The sequence below is a fragment of the Hyla sarda genome, chromosome 3 (assembly GCF_029499605.1).
Source record: "Hyla sarda isolate aHylSar1 chromosome 3, aHylSar1.hap1, whole genome shotgun sequence".
In the NCBI taxonomy this organism is placed as follows: Eukaryota; Metazoa; Chordata; class Amphibia; order Anura; family Hylidae; genus Hyla; species Hyla sarda.
In genome coordinates, this window is record NC_079191.1 from 401363750 (window position 1) to 401386354 (window position 22605).

The window sequence follows — 22605 nt, forward strand, 5'->3', positions numbered from 1 at the left end:
ATAATAAAGCCACTTACTAATATAATGTTATTGGGGGGCATTTACTAATCTTTTACTATGTAGTCTGTTTTTTACCCTGTTTTTTTCTACTTCATTTTTGACTATGTGCGACAAATTTACTAAATTGTTGCACGGCATTAATAAATTTGGCACACATAGGCAAAAGTGGGAAATTTACTTCATGTAGTAGAAAAAATAGTCTGTTCCTTTTTCCTGCTGTCTGAATAGGTTTGGCTGCTGGTTTCCTTCTGGATCTTTTGTTTTTGAGTTTTTTTTTTAGCTTTTTCACCACATCTAAATAATTCAATAACTACAGTGGTCCCTCAAGTTACAATATTAATTGGTTCCAGGAAAACCATTGTAAGTTGAAACCATTGTATGTTGAGACCATAACTCTATGGAAACAGGGTAATTGGTTCTAAAGGCACCAAAATGTCATCCAAAAATAGGAAAAAGTGACAAAGAAAAATAAGTAGATAACTGATATAGATAAAGCAAATCCTTACATATAAAAGTAATAAAGATCTGCTGGGAGCTGTAAATCACTGTCTATGTCAGTGTTTCCCAAGCAGGGAGCCTCCAGCTGTTGCAAAACTATAACTCCCAGCATGCCTGGACAGCCAAAGGCTGTCCGGGCATGCTGGGAGTTGTAGTTTTGCAAAAAATGGGGCCACCCTGCTTGGCAAACACTGGTCTATGTAGAGGACAGGAGCTTCTTCAGGGGTCCTGTACAGTACAGGCAATGTCCAAAACAAGTAATGGAGTTGCCCTCACCTGGTGTCCAAAAGAGCAGCTAACCCTGATACAGGTAAAGTGTACAGAACATGTAATACCAGACACCAGTCAGTGCATACACTTCAGTAATACAGGGGTTTTACCAGTGAATGCCCATTTTGATTGGTTGGTTCTTCCAGCCATTGACACGTTTTACAGATCTGGACTGTCTGTAGCATTGTATGTTGAGTCTGGTTTCAACTTACGATGGTCCAGAAAAGACCATTGTTTGTTGAAACTATTGTATGTTGAGGCCATTGTAAGTTGAGGGATCACTGTAAATTGTAGTCATGGCTCAGAAGTGGTAAACGGCGTTTAGTGTGTGTGTGTGTGTGTTTATTACATTTTTTTAACACAGTTTTTTTCTCCCTAAATGTACTTACACTTTTTTTTTTTTTGGTTACTTCTTCTACAGATCTGTGTATCCTGTGGACTCCTTCGGATTCGGTGGACTACTTCGATGACCAGCGTTTTTCTTTGCTTGATGTTAATAAAATGGTTAACGAGGGCTTGTGGGGGAGTGTTTTTTGTAATACATTTTTTTTAAAACCTGTTGTGTTTTATTTTTATTTTACTTTACTAGACAGGCTTAGTAGTGGAAGCTGTCTTATAGACTGAGTCCATTACTAAGCCGGGCTTAGCGTTAGCCACAAAAACAGCTAGCGCTAACCCCCAATTATTACCCCGGTACCCAACACCACAGGGGTGCCAGGAAGAGCCGGTACCAACAGGCCCGGAGCGTCAAAAATGGCGCTCCTGGGCCTAGGCGGTAACAGGCTGGCGTTATTTAGGTTGGGGAGGGCCAGTAACAATGGTCCTCGCCCACCCTGGTAACGTCAGGCTGTTACTGTTTGGTTGGTATTTGGTTGAGAATAAAAATGGTGGGACCCTATGCGTTTTTTTAATATATTTAATTATTTATTTAAAAAAAAAAAAACGCATAGGGTCCCCCCTATTTTCATTCTCAGCCAAATACCAACCAAACAGTAACAGCCTGACGTTCCCAGGGTGGGCGAGGACCATTGTTACTGGCCCTCCCCAGCCTAAATAACGCCAGCCTGTTACCGCCTAGGCCCAGGAGCGCCATTTTTGACGCTCCAGGCCTGTTGGTACCGGCTCTTCCCGGCACCCCTGTGGCGTTGGGTACCGGGTTAATAATAGGGGGTTAGCACTAGCTGTTTTTGTGGCTAGCGCTAAGCCCAGGTTAGTAATGGACTCTGTCTATAAGACAGCTTCCACTACTAAGCCTGTCTAGTAAAGTAAGAAAAAAACACAACAGGTTTTAAAAAATTTTTATTACAAAAAACACTCCCCCACAAGCCCTCGTTAACCATTTTATTAAAATCAAACAAAGAAAAACGCTGGTCATCGAAGTAGTCCACCGAATCCGAAGGAGTCCACAGGATAAACGGATCTGAAATGAGAAGAAAACAAAAAAATGGGTTAGTACATTTATTATCACCTGCTCACACATCTCCCGCCCCGCACGACTACAACTGCCAGCATGCCCTTACAGTAAGGACATGCTGGGAGTTGTAGTTGTGTGGTGCAGGAGATGTGTGAGCAGGTGATAATAAATGTGACAAGCTTGTCCCCTGCCCCCAGCTGCAGGACTACAACTCCCAGCATGCCCTTACAGTAAGGTGGGGCGGAGGCCGGGCACAGTGTTTCCCAACCTGGGACTTGTAGTTTTGCAACATCTGGAGGCACCCTGGTCGGGAAACACTGTTTTAGGCCAGTGTTTCCCAACCAGGGTGCCTCCAGATGTTGCAAAACTACAAGCCCCAGCATGCCTGGACAGTCAAAGGCTGTCTAGGCATGCTGGGAGTTGTAGTTTTGCAACATCTGGAGGCAACCTGGCTGGGAAACACTGGCCTAAAACAGTGTTTCCCAACCAGGGTGCCTCCAGATGTTGCAAAACTACAAGCCCCAGCATGCCTGGACAGTCAAAGGCTGTCCAGGCATGCTGGGAGTTGTAGTCTTGCAACATCTGGAGGCACCCTGGTTGGGAAACACTGGCCTAAAACAGTGTTTCCCAACCAGGGTGACTGTTTTAGGCCAGTGTTTCCCAACATCTGGAGGCACCCTGGTTGGGAAACACTGTTTTAGGCCAGTGTTTCCCAACCAGGGTGCCTCCAGATGTTGAAAAACTACAAGCCCCAGCATGCCTGGACAGTCAAAGGCTGTCTAGGCATGCTGGGAGTTGTAGTTTTGCAACATCTGGAGGCAACCTGGCTGGGAAACACTGGCCTAAAACAGTGTTTCCCAACCAGGGTGCCTCCAGATGTTGCAAAACTACAAGCCCCAGCATGCCTGGACAGTCAAAGGCTGTCTAGGCATGCTGGGAGTTGTAGTTTTGCAACATCTGGAGGCAACCTGGCTGGGAAACACTGGAATAAAACAGTGTTTCCCAACCAAGGTGCCTCCAGATGTTGCAAAACTACAAGTCCCAGCATGCCTGGACAGTCAAAGGCTGTCTAGGCATGCTGGGAGTTGTAGTTTTGCAACATCTGGAGGCAACCTGGCTGGGAAACACTGGCCTAAAACAGTGTTTCCCAACCAGGGTGCCTCCAGATGTTGCAAAACTACAAGCCCCAGCATGCCTGGACAGTCAAAGGCTGTCCAGGCATGCTGGGAGTTGTAGTCTTGCAACAACTGGAGGCACCCTGGTTGGGAAGCCTGCGCAACTTACCGGCTTCCGTAGGATCCAGCGCTGCACGACACTGCCGCGCGACACTGCCGCGCGACGATCTCCGACAGCGATCGTCGCTGGAGCCTCGGAAGGGTAAGTGAACCTCTTCGCCGGTCCCCTTCAGCTGTTTAGTTTTGCAACAGCTGGAGGACTACAGTTTACAGACCACAAACCAGGGATCTGCAAACTGTGGCCCTCCAGCTGTTGCAAAACTACAACTCCCAGCATGCCTGGACAGCCAATGGCTGTCCAGGCATGCTGGGAGTTGTAGTCTTGCAACATCTGGAGGCACCCTGGTTGGGAAACACTGTTTTAGGCCAGTGTTTCCCAACAAGGGTGCCTCCAGCTGTTGCAAAACTACAACTCCCAGCATGCCCGGACAGCCAATGGCTGTCCAGGCATGCTGGGAGTTGTAGTCTTGCAACATCTGGAGGCACCCTGGTTGGGAAACACTGTTTTAGGCCAGTGTTTCCCAGCAAAGGTGCCTCCAGCTGTTGCAAAACTACAACTCCCAGCATGCCCGGACAGCCAAAGGGTGTCCAGGCATGCTGGGAGTTGTAGTCTTGCAACATTTGGAGGCACCCTGGTTGGGAAGCTTGCGCAACTTACCGGCTTCCGTAGGATCCAGCGCTGCACGACACTGCCGCGCGACACTGCCGCGCGACAGTGCCGCGCGACGATCTCCGTCAGCGATCGTCGCTGGAGCCTCGGAAGGGTAAGTGAACTTCTTCGCCGGTCCCCTTCAGCTGTTTAGTTTTGCAACAGCTGGAGGACTACAGTTTACAGACCACACACCAGTGGTCTGCAAACTGTGGCCCTCCAGCTGTTGCAAAACTACAACACCCAGCATGCCCTGACAGCCCGGGCTCCTCATACGGTCTCCCCGCTACCCCCCTTGTCTCCCGCCCGGGCTCCTCATACGGCCTCCCCGCTACCCCCCCCCCCCCCTTGTCTCCCGCCCGCGCCGCTCAGCTCCCGCTGCTACAAGACTACAACTCCCAGCGTGTCCTCACTGTAAGGCCATGCTGGGACTTGTAGTCTTGCAACAGCAGACAGATGGGAGTTGTGTGGCGCTGGCAGGTGAGAGGGGGGGATATAAATCACTGCAGTGTCCCGGTAGCGCAGTGAGGGTAGCGGGGAGAAAGTATGTCGGAGCCCGGGCGGCAGCAGCTTTTCCTGCTCCATGTTGGAGCTGGAGTAAATTTAGTCAATTTTTATGGCCGTTGCGACAGTTTATTGCGCAACTGCGACTGTCTCAGTTAATAAATTCCTGACCACTGCAAGTCAAAACTGAAAACTTGCGTAAATTAAGCGGGAAATTTTTTTTTGACTTTCTAGCTCTTGCTAGGGAAAGTCGCACAATTTATAGGGTAGGCGCAATTGCGACAATTTTGCGCCAAAAATAGTCAGAAAAAACTGACTAAACCCCTTAGTAAATGCCCCCCATTGAGCATAAAACAGAGATCTTACATTTCAGAAGTCCTCTCTTCTCTGTAAACTGCGACATGACTTCACAGGCTCTCAAAGCAGTCAGTTCTGTCCCTTCTGCCCCTTCCCTTCTGTCAGCACAGGACAAGATGGGTCATGTGAAAGTGGGAGCTGGTTTACTCCTCATTAGCTTTATAACTAAATAGATAAGGCAGCAGGGAGCCCGTTCTGACCAAAACTACTGTGACTGAGAACGGGCTACCAGTTGCTTTATCCTGTAACTCTAATGAGCAGTAATACTAGCTCCCGCCTTCCCATCATTGGTCTTGTCCCATGCTGACAGGAGAAGAGGACGGAGCTAGAATGGAGCAGACTGCTTTGACAGCCTGTGACGTGGCATGACAGGGTAGGACAGCTGATATAGGAGATCTGTGTGTTAGGGCTAATAACATTATACTAATAAGTTTCTTTATACTTTTTGACACCGATCACACATTGTTTTTGTTCCGCTGGACAACCACCCTAATGTTTATATTGTATATACCCTTATCATTGCAGCATTTTTAATACATTGATATATAGATAGATAGATTTATTATTATTCATTTTTGATTTGGTGGAACTTTCGCAACTTTCTTTCAGGTAATTGGAATGGGACACCTCATTTCGTTAAGCTTAAATATTCGGAATGGCTTCATGGAGTTTGTCATGCGCTTGCGCAAAATGCGTCTAGGATTAATGCGGTATTGTTTGCTGTTTAACCCTGAGAGAAAATAAGAAATTATTGGCTTTCATTATTTCAAGTGCATGCTGGAGTATTACTTCTTGTTTGTGGATGTCTGCTGCCTGGTGGACCCTTTCCTATGCAACCACGTCAGCTGAAGAGTTAATCTGCTATTCATATGCACAATAGGAGTAAGCGCTTCTCTCTATGTCAGTGTTTCCTAACTAGTGCACCTCCAGCTTTTACAAAACTACAACTCCTAGCATGCCTGGACAGCCAACTGCATGATGGGAGTTGTAGTTTTTCAACAGCTAGAGGCACACCATTTGGGAAACACTGCTCTACACACAACTCTTCATATGGTAAAGAGAGGGTTATTGAGTTAAACCTGTAGATTCAGGATTTGAATGTAGTTATCCAGGATTAGAATATAGCTGAAAAAACAGCTCCACCCCTGTCCTCAGGTTGTGTGAGGAATTACAGCTCATTTCTATTGAAGTGAATAGAGTGAAGCTGCAATACCGTGTGCAACCTGAGGATAACTGTGGTGCTGTTTTCTGGAAGAAATTAGCTTTGTTTCTGGACAACTTTTTTAAAAATGTCTATATTATTACCAGCACTTTAACCTAAATCTGAATCTGAAATCACTTTAACCTAAGTCTTCTCATAAGCGACACCTCCACTTGTGACACTCAGACTCGGTGACTCAACCGGCAGAGCCTGCATTACATATCTGCATTGTTACAGTCTATATTAAATGCATAAACACATTGAGCCTTACATTATTGTTTCAGTCACTTCCTTTTAATAAGAAGCCCAAATATTTTTCTCATTGTTTTCATGTGGCTCCTCATATAAACCGTTCAAGGAAAGGAAGAATAAATACTTGTAAGAAGGGAAGAATAAAGACTTGGCCGGTCGAGGGATCTGGAATTTTGCCTAAATTGAAGGGACTTTTAAGAGAAATATTTTCAAGAAACTATTCATACGAAACAATGGTAACAAAAGAAATGGACAAATTCAACAATGTCAAGTAATCATTGTTTTTATGCTGCTGGCGTCTTGACTTTTTGGTTTATTTTCTACTGATGGGAGTTCTTATTGTTGGGCTTCTGGAGTCTGAGCACAGGCCTCTAAAGTCTACAGTAAGGCTAGGTTCAGACTACAGAATTTCTGCCTGCAATTCCGCTTTGAAATTGCAGGCAGAAATTCTCTTTACTAAAATGTACAAGCTAGTGAATGGATTTTCCGTTCACCAATTCACACTTCGGAATTTTTGAACCAGAATTTGTGATCGGAAAATCCACTTTCAATTTCCCGCCTAAAGAATGGCCGTGCTCATTCTTCAGGCGGAAATATTCGCGGAACACATTGCAGTCAATTGGGGGCTGCAATGTCTGCGCGGTCCTAGTCGCACTTGGATTCTCTAGATGGAAATTTTCCGACTGGAGATTCCGTAGTCTGAACCTAACCTTAGGCTGGGTTCACACTGCAGAATTTCTGGCCAGAATTTCTGCTGGAGATCGAGCCGGCGGCACTAGGACCGAGCAGACTGCATTGCTGCCCCCACAGACTGCAATGCATTTCTGGGTGGATCTTTTGTGAGATCTGCTCAGAAATGCATTTCCATCTATGGGGACGGAAATGTAGTCTGCGCTGTCCTAGGGCCACCGGCTCGATCTCCGGCAGAAATTCTGCCCAGAAATTCCATAGTGTGAACCCAGCCTTAGAGTCTATTCACACTGCAGAATTTCCACTTGCAGAATTTCCGCCTAAAATTAAAGGCCATAGACTTCTATGGGATTCCGCACTCCCATTCACACTTCTGAATTTCAGCTTGCGCAATCGGAAATTCAGAAGTGTAAATTGGAGTGCGGAATCCCATAGAAGTCTATGGCCTTTAATTTGAGGCAGAATTCCACAAGCAGAAATTCTGCAGTGTGACTAGATCCTAAGGCTAGGTTCACTCTACGGAATCTCCGGGCAGAAAGTTTCCGCCCGGAGAATCAGTCGGCGCAAGGACCGCGCAGACACTGCAGTCTTCAATAGACTGCAATGTGTTCTGCGAGAATTTCTGCCTAAAGAATGAGCAACGCCATACTTCAGGTGGAAATTTCCAAGCGGAGATCGAGCCAGCGGCACTAGGACCGCGCAGACTGCATTGCCGTCCCCATAGAGGTCACTGCATTTCTGAGCAGATCTCTCAAAAGATCCACCCAAAAATGCATTGTCGTCTATGGGGAAGGCAATGCAGTCCTCACGGTCCTAGTGCTGCCGGCTCGATCTCTGGCAGAAATTCCATAGTGTGAACCCAGCCTTAGGGTCTATTCACACAGCAGAATTTCTGATAGCGGTATTCGGCTTGCAGACCTCACTATCTAATATACCTCATGTATGATTGATGTAAATCACACATTTCTTGCTCTACCCTGAGCCTATATACATCTCTTGACCCTATTATATTGATCATTAGGCTTGTTAGGGCATTGCACCTTCTCCTATCCAAAGAGCTAGACAGACCCTATTTAGCGAGATAGAGAGATCCTCTGCTCCCTATTTGTCTGTACTCCTGGTCGAGTTAGGTCATACTTAGGGGTAGGTTCCAGAGAAGGGCCGCCTTTATCAGGGCGTTCTACCCTGCCTAGGAATAGAGGTAGACTGAGGGACTATCAGTAGGGTTATTAGGTAGGGGCCACTCTACCAGGCCCTCCCCCTCCCCTAGCCCCCCATCCCCATCTCTCCATTTCCTACACCCCTACTTTTTCCTTTAGTCTTAGTTGTAATATGACATCACATACTACCGTACTCATTCTTTCCTGTCTGTTCTGGCTATTGTCGGCTGTAACTTGTGAGTGACTAGTGTCACCTCATTGGTATTGATAACTGGAACATTGTTTCCAGCTTTGTTGGTCCATAGTCGTTACTAGGACTGACACCTCACTTTATTTGATGGTTTTGTGGACATACACATGAATTTTAAGAGTACAGTGTTATTAAATGTTAACTTTTAGGGTTTCTGTGATTTGTTTCTTTCAGAATTTCCACCTCAAATTAAAGCCCATAGACTTCTATGTAATTCCACGCTTGCAATCACACTTCTGAATTTCCACTTGCGGAATTGGTATGGAATCTGTGCGGAAATTCCGCAAGCGGAATTTCAGAAGGTTGAATGGGAGAGCAGAATCCTATAGAAGTCTATGGGCTTTCCGCTAGCGGAAATTCTGCCATGTGAATAGGGCCTTAGGGTTAGGAATTCCTCCTCAAATGAAAGCCCAATACACTTCTATAGGATTCCGCACTCCCATTCACATTTCTGCGGAATTTCCGCTTGGATTCCTCACCAATTCCGCACAAGCGGAATTGATGCAGATGTGCGAAAATTCTGCCCGTGTGAATAGACAAGCCTATAGACTTCTAAGGGATTCCGCACTCCTATTCAACCTTCTAAAATTTCGCTTGCAGAATTTCCGCACAGATTCCACACCAATTCCGCAAGCGGAAATTCAGAAGTGTGAATGGGAGTGTGGAATCCCATAGAAGTCTATGGGCTTTCATTTGAGGTGGAAATTCTGCCGTGTGAATAGACGCCTCCATTGTGTAGAGCTATAAGAATGAAAACGCATAACTGTGATATAACTATCAATTCACGTAAATGACCCTCCTTTGTAAAGCTGTTCACACGCACTATAACCCAGTATATTGGGTTAGGTGCGGGTGAACGGTCTGTCAGTTTCACTTTAAACAGTACCTAAACGTATGTTGTAGTATACCCATTATGTAAGAGTTGGGGAAAGTATGTTCACTTTGGACCTGTTTTTGTCCTCTGTACATAAGTGTACAATTATTTTTTTTCCCGTGGGATAAAAAAGTTCTGCATGCACCACTCTTCTGTACCACAAAAAAAAAAATCCTATCCTGTGGTATACGTTTTTTCACATAGAAGTAGATTAGTTATGTATTGTGTGGCATACTTTTTTATTTTTTTATTTTACAGTTTTTACAAAGTTTAAGATATCAATCGAAACAAAAAATATATATATACGTTTAAAACATATGCAAGCGGATACAAAAGGTATACCACAAAGAAAAATGTATACCGCAAAAATGTATGCAACACTGAGCCAAATTGGTCTTGTTTTGGTACGTCCGTTTGTGGTGCACTTCAAATAAATGTGTGCGGTATAGATGTAAATCTACCCTAAGCACTGAAAGTGACACAAGGCTTGGACCATGGACCCTTTATTGTGCTGACTGTCCAGTGCATAGAGCAGTGTTTCTCAACCAGGGTGCCTCCAGCTGTGGCCAAACTACACCTCCCAGCATGCCCGGACAGCCAAATCGTCCAGACATGCTGGGTGTTGTAGTATGGCCACAGCTGGAGGCACCTTGGTTGGGAAACACTGGCACAGAGGTCAGGCCCCCTCTGATTAAACACTGATGGCGTATTCTAAGCATAATGAATGATCCTAAAGAACCTCATGTACATGGCAAAGAACCTGTAATGCACAGTTTCCCAACCAGGGAAAACTACAACTCCCAGCATGCCCAGAGCACAGCTATAGACACCCTGGTTGGGAAACATTGCTGTACTACAACATTTGGAGCCCCTACTTCTCTGTATTATGGACCTACAGGACTTCCATAAGCTCTATGGGGTGATTTATCAAAACCCGTCCAGAGGAAAAGTTGCTGAGTTGCCCATATCAACCAATCAGATCGCTTCTTTCATTTTTGAAAAGGCCTCTGGAAAATGAAAGAAACGATCTGATTGGTTGCTATGGGCAACTCAGCAACTTCTCCTCTGCACAGGTTTTGATAAATCTCCCCCTATATGTACAATATGTACCCATAGCAGGCTAAGATGCCATATAGGAGATCCGTACAACACAAATCCATAATATGGCTATGCGCACAAATCCTTAGGCTAGGTTCAGACTACGGAATTTCCGACAGAAATTCAGTCGTAAAATTTCCGTCAGAAATTCCGCTTGCTAAAATGTCTAGTGTAGTGAATGGGTTTCCGTACACAAATTCACACTTCGGAATTTGTGAAGCGTAAAATCCGCTTTGAAAATCCGCTTAGAAATTTCCGCCTGAAGAATGGCGGTGCTCTTTCTTCAGGCGGAAATCCGCGCGGAACACATTGCAGTCTATTGGAGACTGCAGTGTCCGCGCGGTCCTAGCGCCGACTGATTCAGCCGGCCGCACTCGGAATCTCCGGGCAGAAATTTTCTGCCCTGAGATTCCGTAGTCTGAACAGAGCCTTATAGAAACAGAAGGTGTATTAGGCGTTGGCTTTATAAGTGGACTCCCAGTGCATAGCTATAACACGGTTGCTACCTTTAAGACATTTGGGTAACAGAGAAAAGAAGTCATCGGGGATTCACATTTTAAGCTGTGACATTTCTGGTAACATTGAGCCAAGCATATGGGGTTTGTCATTATGTGCTGCCAGACATTGCAACAGCACCTCTCCTCTCAGCACGCAGTAAATATTGGCTTTATTTTGCTGCAGGGGAGTTTATGTCTCGTGGTTTCTTCTTTTATTAAGGAAACTGTTACCACCTGATATGATATATCTAATACATTACACAGAAGAGATGATCCTGCTCCCCCATGTCCCTATAGCACACCATAAAAAAGTATCAGCTGCATAGAGGACATTTTTGAGTAGTACTGAAAAGTATATATCAGTGCTTCCCAATCAGGATGCCTCCAGCTGTTGAAAAACTTCAACTCCCAGCAGGCTGGGAGTTGTAGTTTTGCAGCAGTTGACAGCACGCTGTACGGGAAATTCTTACCTATATGATAGAGGACATTATAGAGTATAGTGTATACCAGTGTTTCCCAATCAGGGCCCTCCAGCTGTTGCAAAACTACAACTCCCAGCCAGCCTGGACAGCCGTTGGCTGTCCAGGCACGCTGGAAGTTGTAGTTTTGCAGCAGCTGGAGGCACGCTGGTTTGAAAACACTCTACTATAGAGTAGTAATGAACAGTGTTTACCAACGAGGGTGCCTCCACCTGTTGCAAAACTACAACTTCCAGCATGCCGGCATGCTGGGAGTTGTAGTTTTGCAGCAGCTGGAGGAAAGGTGGTTAATAAACACTCATCTATACAATGGAGGACATTTTAGAGTAGTACTGAATAGTGTATACCAGTGTTTCCCAATCAGGCTCCTCCAGCTGTTGCAAAACTACAACTCCAAGCATGCCGGCACGCTGGAAGTTGTAGTTTTGCAGCAGCTGGAGGCACGCTGGTTTGAAAACACTCTACTATAGAGTAGTAATGAACAGTGTTTACCAACCAGGGTGCCTCCACCTGTTGCAAAACTACAACTTCCAGCATGCCGGCATGCTGGGAGTTGTAGTTTTGCAGCAGCTGGAGGCAAGGTGGTTAAGAAACTATACAATCTATACAATGGAGGACATTTTAGAGTAGTACTGAATAATGTACATTAGTGTTTCCCAACCAGGGTTCCTACCGCTATTGCAAAACTACAACAGTTGTAGTTTTGCAACAGCTGGAGGCACCCTGGTTGGGAAACACTGGTGTATACTGTGAGTTCAACACTGGAGTGAGACACATCACTTATTAGAGGCTACATGTGTCCCTCTGTCCATATTGTTGATCCATATTGAGACAATACTTGAACAATTTTTGCAGAGTGAATGATGAATTTAAAAAGGTGAGTGGGGGGGGGGGGGGGGGGCGGCGGCATGATAGTAGCCTGATAAGTGGAGAAAGAGACATTTTCAGAGTTTCTTACATTTGCTCGTACTAAAGATTTATGCAAAGTCTGAAAGAGCAGTGTATATTGAAAGTGTCCCCGTCCCTTAAAAGAATAAAAAAATAAAACCTTTTGTCATGTCACAGAAACTGTGATCAGTACAGAGACCTTCAGGAGAAATAAACAGGGAGAAGCTTGTGGTAGCGTTCTTAAAGGAGATCTGCAGCGGTATATAACTTATGTGTCTATAAATATTTGATCGTGGAGGGTCCGACCACTGGGACCCCTCCGTGATCTCCCATATGGGGACCTGGCACTGCTGTGGCTCTGTGCGGCTAGTACTCGTGTCGTCAACCTCATTGAGGTCGACAGGCACGCCCCCATCCATTCAGGGATGCACGAACGCTGAATCTCCACCTCTCAGGGCAGTTATACATGGAGCGGCGTGTCGGCTGCCACGTCTCATGCACAGGGAGAGCCGTGGCAGAGCTGGGGCCGCATACAGGAGATTGCGGGGGGTCCCAGCAGTCGGACCAACCGCGATCAAACACTAATTCCCTATCCTGCGTATAGGGGATAAGTTATATACCACTGAAGATCCCCTTTACTTCCCCGACTTGCAGACATCTCTGACCTGCAGCCACATTTTAAAGGGGTATTCCAGGCCAAAACTTTTTTTTTTATATATCAACTGGCTCCGGAAAGTTAAACAGATTTGTAAATTACTTCTATTAAAAAATCTTAATCCTTCCAATAGTTATTAGCTGAAGCTGAGTGTTGTTTTCTGTCTAACTGCTCTCTGATGACTCACGTCCCGAGAGCTGTGCAGTTCCTATGGGGATATACTCCCATCATGCACAGCTCCCGGGACGTGACATCATCATTGGTGTTACGCCGAGCGCTCCGGGTCCCCGCTCCTCCCCGGAGCGCTCGCTACACTCCTCTCACTGCAGCGCTCCGGGCCCGGGGCGCTGCGATACCGCCTCTGGCCGGGATGCGATTCGCGATGCGGGTAGCGCCCGCTCGCGATGCGCACCCCGGCTCCCGTACCTGACTCGCTCTCCGTCAGTTCTGTCCCGGCGCGCGCGGCCCCGCTCCCTAGGGCGCGCGCGCGCCGGGTCTCTGCGATTTAAAGGGCCACTGCGCCGCTGATTGGCGCAGTGGTTCCAATTAGTGTTTACACCTGTGCACTTCCCTATATCACCTCACTTCCCCTTCACTCCCTCGCCGGATCTTGTTGCCTTAGTGCCAGTGAAAGCGTTTCCTTGTGTGTTCCTAGCCTGTGTTCCAGACCTCCTGCCGTTGCCCCTGACTACGATCCTTGCTGCCTGCCCCGACCTTCTGCTACGTCCGACCTTGCTTCTGTCTACTCCCTTGTACCGCGCCTATCTTCAGCAGCCAGAGAGGTTGAGCCGTTGCTAGGGGATACGACCTGGTCACTACCGCCGCAGCAAGACCATCCCGCTTTGCGGCGGGCTCTGGTGAAAACCAGTAGTGACTTAGAACCGATCCTCTAGCACGGTCCACGCCAATCCCTCTCTGGCACAGAGGATCCACTACCTGCCAGCCGGCATCGTGACAGTAGATCCGGCCATGGATCCCGCTGAAGTTCCTCTGCCAGTTGTCGCTGACCTCACCACGGTGGTCGCCCAGCAGTCACAACAGATTGCGCAACAAGGCCAACAGCTGTCTCAACTGACTGTTATGCTACAACAGTTACTACCACAGCTCCAGCAACCATCTCCTCCGCCAGCTCCTGTACCTCCTCCGCAGCGAGTGGCCGCTTCTGGACTACGACTATCCTTGCCGGATAAATTTGATGGGGACTCTAAGCTTTGCCGTGGCTTCCTTTCCCAATGTTCATTACACTTGGAGATGATGTCGGACCAGTTCCCCACTGAAAGGTCTAAGGTGGCTTTCGTAGTCAGCCTGCTGTCTGGAAAAGCCCTGGCTTGGGCCACACCGCTCTGGGACCGCAATGACTCCGTCACTGCCTCTGTACACTCCTTCTTCTCGGAAATTCGAAGTGTCTTTGAGGAACCTGCCCGAGCCTCTTCTGCTGAGACTGCCCTGTTGAACCTGGTCCAGGGTAATTCTTCCGTTGGCGAGTATGCCGTACAATTCCGTACTCTTGCTTCTGAATTATCCTGGAACAATGAGGCCCTCTGCGCGACCTTTAAAAAAGGCCTATCCAGTAACATTAAAGATGTTCTGGCCGCACGAGAAATGCCTGCTAATCTTCATGAACTTATTCACCTAGCCACTCGCATTGACATGCGTTTTTCCGAAAGGCGTCAGGAGCTCCGCCAAGATATGGACTCTGTTCGCACGAGGCGTTTCTTCTCCTCGGCTCCTCTCTCCTCTGGTTCCCTGCAATCTGTTCCTGTGCCTCACGCCGTGGAGGCTATGCAGGTCGACCGGTCTCGCCTGACATCTCAAGAGAGGACACGACGCCGCATGGAGAACCTCTGCCTGTACTGTGCTAGTACCGAACACTTCCTGAGGGATTGTCCTATCCGCCCTCCCCGCCTGGAAAGACGTACCCTGACTCCGCACAAAGGTGAGACAATCCTTGATGTCCACTCTGCTTCTCCACGTCTTACTGTGCCTGTGCGGATGTCTGCCTCTGCCTTCTCCTTCTCTTCTGTGGCCTTCTTAGACTCTGGATCTGCAGGAAATTTTATTTTGGCCTCTCTCGTCAACAGGTTCAACATCCCAGTGACCAGTCTCACCAGACCCCTTTACATCAATTGTATAAACAATGAAAGATTGGACTGTTCCATACGTTTCCGCACGGAGCCCCTTCTAATGAGCATCGGATCTCATCACGAGAGGATTGAACTTTTGGTCCTTCCCAATTGCACCTCGGAAATTCTCCTTGGACTTCCCTGGCTTCAACTTCATTCCCCAACCCTGGATTGGTCCACTGGGGAGATCAAGAGTTGGGGGCCCTCTTGTTCCAAGGACTGTCTAAAACCGGTTCCCAGTAACCCTTGCCGTAACTCTGTGCTTCCTCCAGTAACCGGTCTCCCTAAGGCCTATATGGACTTCGCGGATGTTTTCTGCAAAAAACAAGCGGAGACTCTACCTCCTCACAGGCCTTATGATTGTCCTATCGACCTCCTCCCGGGCACTACTCCACCCCGGGGCAGAATTTATCCTCTCTCTGCCCCAGAGACTCTTGCCATGTCTGAATACGTCCAGGAGAATCTAAAAAAGGGCTTTATCCGTAAATCCTCCTCTCCTGCCGGAGCCGGATTTTTCTTTGTGTCCAAAAAAGATGGCTCTCTACGTCCTTGCATTGACTACCGCGGACTTAATAAAATCACGGTTAAGAACCGCTACCCCTTACCCCTCATCTCTGAACTCTTTGATCGCCTCCAAGGTGCCCACATCTTTACTAAATTGGACTTAAGAGGCGCCTATAACCTCATCCGCATCAGAGAGGGGGATGAGTGGAAAACAGCATTTAACACCAGAGATGGACACTTTGAGTATCTGGTCATGCCCTTTGGCCTGTGCAACGCCCCTGCTGTCTTCCAAGACTTTGTTAATGAAATTTTTCGTGATCTGTTATACTCCTGTGTTGTTGTATATCTTGATGATATCCTAATTTTTTCGGCCAATCTAGAAGAACACCGCCAGCATGTCCGTATGGTTCTTCAGAGACTTCGTGACAATCAACTCTATGCTAAAATTGAGAAATGTCTGTTTGAATGCCAATCTCTTCCTTTTCTAGGATACTTGGTCTCTGGCCAGGGACTACAAATGGATCCAGATAAACTCTCTGCCGTCTTAGATTGGCCACGCCCCTCCGGACTCCGTGCCATCCAACGTTTTTTGGGGTTCGCCAATTATTACAGGCAATTTATTCCACATTTTTCTACCATTGTGGCTCCTATTGTGGCTTTAACCAAAAAAAATGCCGATCCCAAGTCTTGGCCTCCTCAAGCGGAAGACGCCTTTAAACGACTCAAGTCCGCCTTCTCTTCGGCTCCCGTGCTCTCCAGACCTGACCCATCTAAACCCTTCCTATTGGAGGTTGATGCTTCCTCAGTGGGAGCTGGAGCTGTCCTTCTACAAAAAAACTCTTCCGGGCATGCTGTTACTTGTGGGTTTTTTTCTAGGACCTTCTCTCCGGCGGAGAGGAACTACTCCATCGGGGATCGAGAGCTTCTAGCCATTAAATTAGCACTTGAGGAATGGAGGCATCTGCTGGAGGGATCAAGATTTCCAGTTATTATTTTCACCGATCACAAGAACCTCTCATACCTCGAGTCTGCCCAACGGCTGAATCCTCGTCAGGCCAGGTGGTCTCTGTTCTTTGCCCGATTTAATTTTGAAATTCACTTTCGGCCTGCTGATAAGAACATTAGGGCCGATGCTCTCTCTCGTTCCTCAGATGCTTCTGAAATTGAACTCTCTCCTCAACACATCATTCCTCCTGACTGCCTGATTTCCACTTCTCCAGCCTTCATCAGGCAAACTCCACCAGGAAAGACCTTTGTTTCTCCACGCCAACGCCTCGGAATCCTCAAATGGGGTCACTCCTCCCATCTCGCAGGTCATGCGGGCATCAAGAAATCTGTGCAACTCATCTCTCGCTTCTATTGGTGGCCGACTCTAGAGACTGATGTGGTGGACTTTGTGCGAGCCTGCACTATCTGTGCCCGGGATAAGACTCCTCGCCAGAAGCCCGCTGGTTTTCTTCTTCCTCTGCCTGTTCCCGAACAACCTTGGTCTCTGATTGGTATGGATTTTATTACTGACTTACCCCCATCCCATGGCAACACTGTTATTTGGGTGGTCGTTGATCGATTCTCCAAAATGGCACATTTCATCCCTCTTCCTGGTCTTCCTTCAGCGCCTCAGTTGGCTAAACAATTTTTTGTACACATTTTTCGTCTTCACGGGTTGCCTACGCAGATCGTCTCGGATAGAGGCGTCCAATTTGTGTCTAAATTCTGGAGGGCTCTCTGTAAACAACTCAAGATTAAATTAAATTTTTCTTCTGCATACCATCCTCAATCCAATGGACAAGTAGAAAGAATTAACCAGATCTTGGGTGACTATTTACGACATTTTGTTTCCTCCCGCCAGGATGACTGGGCAGATCTTCTACCTTGGGCCGAATTCTCGTATAATTTCAGAATCTCTGAATCCTCCTCCAAATCCCCGTTTTTCGTGGTGTACGGCCGTCACCCTCTTCCCCCCCTCCCTACCCCCTTGCCCTCTGGTCTGCCCGCTGTGGATGAAATTTCTCGTGATCTCTCCATCATATGGAGAGAGACCCAAAATTCTCTCTTACAGGCTTCTTCACGCATGAAGAGATTCGCTGATAAGAAAAGAAGAGCTCCTCCCATTTTTTCCCCTGGAGACAAGGTATGGCTCTCCGCCAAATATGTCCGCTTCCGTGTCCCTAGCTATAAGTTGGGACCACGCTATCTTGGTCCTTTCAAGATTTTGCGCCAGATTAATCCTGTCTCTTACAAACTTCTTCTTCCTCCTTCTCTTCGTATTCCTAATGCCTTTCATGTTTCTCTTCTTAAACCACTTATCATTAACCGTTTCTCTCCCAAATCTGTTTCCCCCACTCCTGTCTCCGGCTCCTCGGACATCTTCTCCGTCAAGGAAATTTTGGCATCTAAAAAGGTCAGAGGGAAAACCTTCTTTTTAGTGGATTGGGAGGGTTGTGGTCCTGAAGAGAGGTCCTGGGAACCTGAGGACAATATCCTGGACAAAAGTCTGGTCCTCAGGTTCTCAGGCTCCAAGAAGAGGGGGAGACCCAAGGGGGGGGGTACTGTTACGCCGAGCGCTCCGGGTCCCCGCTCCTCCCCGGAGCGCTCGCTACACTCCTCTCACTGCAGCGCTCCGGGCCCGGGGCGCTGCGATACCGCCTCTGGCCGGGATGCGATTCGCGATGCGGGTAGCGCCCGCTCGCGATGCGCACCCCGGCTCCCGTACCTGACTCGCTCTCCGTCAGTTCTGTCCCGGCGCGCGCGGCCCCGCTCCCTAGGGCGCGCGCGCGCCGGGTCTCTGCGATTTAAAGGGCCACTGCGCCGCTGATTGGCGCAGTGGTTCCAATTAGTGTTTACACCTGTGCACTTCCCTATATCACCTCACTTCCCCTTCACTCCCTCGCCGGATCTTGTTGCCTTAGTGCCAGTGAAAGCGTTTCCTTGTGTGTTCCTAGCCTGTGTTCCAGACCTCCTGCCGTTGCCCCTGACTACGATCCTTGCTGCCTGCCCCGACCTTCTGCTACGTCCGACCTTGCTTCTGTCTACTCCCTTGTACCGCGCCTATCTTCAGCAGCCAGAGAGGTTGAGCCGTTGCTAGGGGATACGACCTGGTCACTACCGCCGCAGCAAGACCATCCCGCTTTGCGGCGGGCTCTGGTGAAAACCAGTAGTGACTTAGAACCGATCCTCTAGCACGGTCCACGCCAATCCCTCTCTGGCACAGAGGATCCACTACCTGCCAGCCGGCATCGTGACAATTGGACAGTTAGACAGAAAACTTCAGAAGCTAATAACTATTGGAAGGATTAAGATTTTTTAATAGAAGTAATTTACAAATCTGTTTAACTTTCCGGAGCCAGTTGATATATAAAAAAAAAGGTTTTGCCTGGAATACCCCTTTAAGTCTATGGGGCAGCAGGATGGAGGTTGCTCGGAGGCCGGGAGCAAAGTGTGCTACTATGTGCTTTTCCCTGCTCTGTCTTCTGATTAGTGGGGTCTCACTTTTGAGGTGATTTATATCTATATTAAATAAAGGTTAGGTTTTAGCCCGTTATCATGTATACTAGAGGTTCCCTTGTTGTTCGGTGACTCTAGTGGGGGTCTCAGAATTGAGATCCCGACTGATCAACACTTCTGACATGACTCCGTCTTGTGGAAAAAAGAACCAGCTAATGGTATTTCTGGCTAGATGACGTTGCATCTATAGCAATCAATCAGATCGCTTCTTTTAGTTTCCAGGGGCCTTTTTAAAAATGAATTGATTGGTTGCTATGGGCAACCGGTAAATTTTTCCTCTGTGCAGGTTTTGATAACTCTCCCCATATGTCTTTATGACATGTCAAAGGTTTTTTTTTTTTTTTTAAATGACAGGGATGTTTTAAAAGTGCGTGCCCACAGCTGTCTGGGCATGCTGGGAGTTGTAGTTTTGCCACATCTGGATGTTCACAGTTTGGTATAGAAAATATTTTATGAAACAAAAAAAAGAAAATTCACTAACAGAAAGCTCTTGGATCACAATTTAGCGGTGACAACAACTGGATAAGGCTACATTCACACTATGATTTGAAGATACGGGAACCGTATCAGTCTTGCGGGGGGGGGGGGGGGTAATCGGGCGCTCCTGTATCCCGGCCGGTATCTCATTCATTTCAGTGAGCCAACCGGAGCCCTATAGTGACTCCGGTTGGCTCATTTTTGCCCCATATGCGGTTTGGTGACCGGACCTAAAACCGCAGCATACCACGGTTTTAGGTCCGGTCAGAAAACCGGATACGGGGCAAAAATGAGCCAACCGGAGTCACTATAAGGCTTCGGTCAGCTCATTGAAATGAATGAGATACTAGCCGGGTCCGACTGTGATACGGGAGCATCCGGTTTTCACTCCCCCCAGCTGGATCCGGTTCCCGTATCTTCAAACCGTAGTGTGAATGCAGCCTAAAGCTGCACAATGGCATCAGAGAACACTGCCAGGAGGGGGGCCCAACACACGTGGCCTGTAATACTGATGCCCCCCAGTGTGCTAGGAGAGATGGGAACAAACATCCCCATGTGAAACAAGTTCTGCTCCACTGAACCAGAAACCAGATGTCAACAGAGAGTCTGCAAAACATCATTAAAACAATTCTAACAGACCATGGGCCAACAAAGGGATACAAAGATAACCCTTAAAGTGATAGCTAGCTTTTAACACATTCGTAGCATTATACTATATCAGTGTTGCAAAACTACAAGTCCCAGCATGCCCGGACAGCCAAAGGCAATCCGGGCATGCAGGGAGTTGTAGTTTTGCTATAGCTGGTGGCATGCTGTTTGAGAAACATTGGTAAGGGGTTTTCCAGCTACAAAAACAACCCGTGTATGGTATCAAAATTTATAATAAAGGAACTTTACTAATATAATGTTATTAGCCATAGTGCAGAGATCTTCTAAATTAACTGTTGCACTCTCTCTCTGTTGCACCTGTGACATCATACTCTCTGATAAAAGAGCTCCCCTCCCTGCTCCCCCACCTTCACTCTGCTCAGGGCAAGGCCATTAATGTGAAGAGGAGGGGCTTGTATTACTGCTCATTAGATTTTAAAGGAGATGTCCGGCGCAGACTTTTTCTATTCGGTCCTGCCCGGGCTGCAAAAAAAAAAAAACTTTCACTTACCTCCATATGTTGCCCCGGAGCTCAGCAACAGCTGATCAGTTGGCCAGGCTGTCTGCTTCCTACTTCCTTCAGCCAGGTACGTCACACGGCACTTCAGCCTATCACCGATCACAGCGATGTCCCGCCTCGGCCGGTGATAGGCTGAAGCGCAGTGTGATGTACCGGGCTAAAGGAAGTAGGAAGCAGACAGCCCGGCCAAACGATCAGCTGTTGCGGAGCTCCGGGGCAACATATGGAGGTAAGTGAAAGTTTGTTTTGCCTTTTTTTGCAGCCCGGGCAGGACGGAATAGAAAAAATCTGCGCCGGACATCTCCTTTAAGGCAGAACTAAGCCTTTTTCAGTCATAGTAGTTTCCATCAGAACAGGTACACTGCTGTCTTACCCGAGAAATGCTTCTTGCTGCCTTAACTCTCATGAGCAGTAATATTAGCTCCCCTTTTTACATCAACAGTCTGGTCCGGAGCAGATAAGAGGGGAGGGGGGAAACAGGGACGGAGCTCTCTGCTTTCAGAGAGTGTGACGTGATGTCCCAGCTACAAGCCAGACAGCTCGGTTGATAATCAAAGATCTGTACAGCATGGATAATAACATTATATTAGTAAGTTGCTTTATTATACTTTTTGACACCATACACGGGTTGTTTCTTTTGATGGACAACCTCTTTAAAGTCACCAACCATAGTAAATCACTTCTATGATGACAGTGATATCAAGATAATTGAAGACTTACACAGTAATGATGCAAATACCATAACTATAGCTAGGGAAAATAAAGAAAGATATCAAGTTCAATAAAAAGGCCCCTGAGACTCATAGGAGCGACTTGATGATATGTGAATGACGTGTAGATGAAATTGTCTGCAAAAAGATCAACGAAAAAATGTTGGGGAAGGAAACTGATTTATCTAGTTCTCAACTCTCAACAGTAACTGGATAGAAACAGCTGCAAGAAACTAAAGACTGCAGCCAAATTACTTATCTAAACTCTTCATAGCCTCCAAAAATCTACACGGATCAGACATAACATTATAGCCACTGAAAAGTAAAGGAAATAATGCTCATTATCTGGAGAAAATAGCACCTGTCAGGGGGCAGAATATACCGGGCAGTGAGCGATCAGCCAGTTGCACTTGATGATGTGTTTAAAGCATAAGGCAAATCATAAGGCAAATGTAAGGATCTAGGAAAAAGAACATCTAAAGAAGCTCTCACACCATCTTTTGTAGGCAGTTTTCTCTTACAGTGAATGGTTCACTCTAACTAGAAGTCTTAATTCATGACTGGGAATGTATCCCAAGCCAGAAGGAAAGAATACCCATCTACAGACTGTTTCGGGATTAATGCCCCTAATCAATGTAGAGCAGAGTATTAGCTGGTTAGAGAGAGCCCTGTTGTCCTGGGACCAAAGGGGTAATGTTTCTCCTTAAAGGGGTACTCAGCCCTTGACATCTTATCCCCTATTCAAAGAATAGGGGATAAGATGTCTGATCGCAGGGGTCCCGGTGCTGGTGACCCCCGCAATCTCTCCTGCCGCCTTCCTGAGTCATCACTGCATGGAGCTAAGTTTTCTCCATGCGTGATGACTCATGATACAGGGGCTGGAGTATCATGATGTCACGGCTCCACCCCCTCATAATGTCACGCTCCGCCCCCTCAATGCATGTCTATGGGAGGGGGCGTGACGGCCGCTCTCTAAGCAAGCTTAGCTCCTTGCAGTGATGACTTGGGGGGGCTGCAGGAGAGATTGCCGGGATCCTCAGCAGCGGGACCCCCGCGATCAGACATCTTATCCCCTATCCTTTGGAGTACCCCTTTAAGGAGAGCATCAAAAAGACATGTAAAGAACTTAAAGACCATTCAAGCTCCAC

At 47.3% G+C, this 22605-nt stretch overlaps 1 protein-coding gene across 5 annotated transcripts in view; it reads right to left on the reverse strand.

The window, feature by feature from the left end:
* The window catches only part of TTC7A (tetratricopeptide repeat domain 7A), a 532144-nt gene that overhangs the window by 451593 nt on the left and 57946 nt on the right, over positions 1 to 22605 (reverse strand). The window lies entirely within an intron of this gene.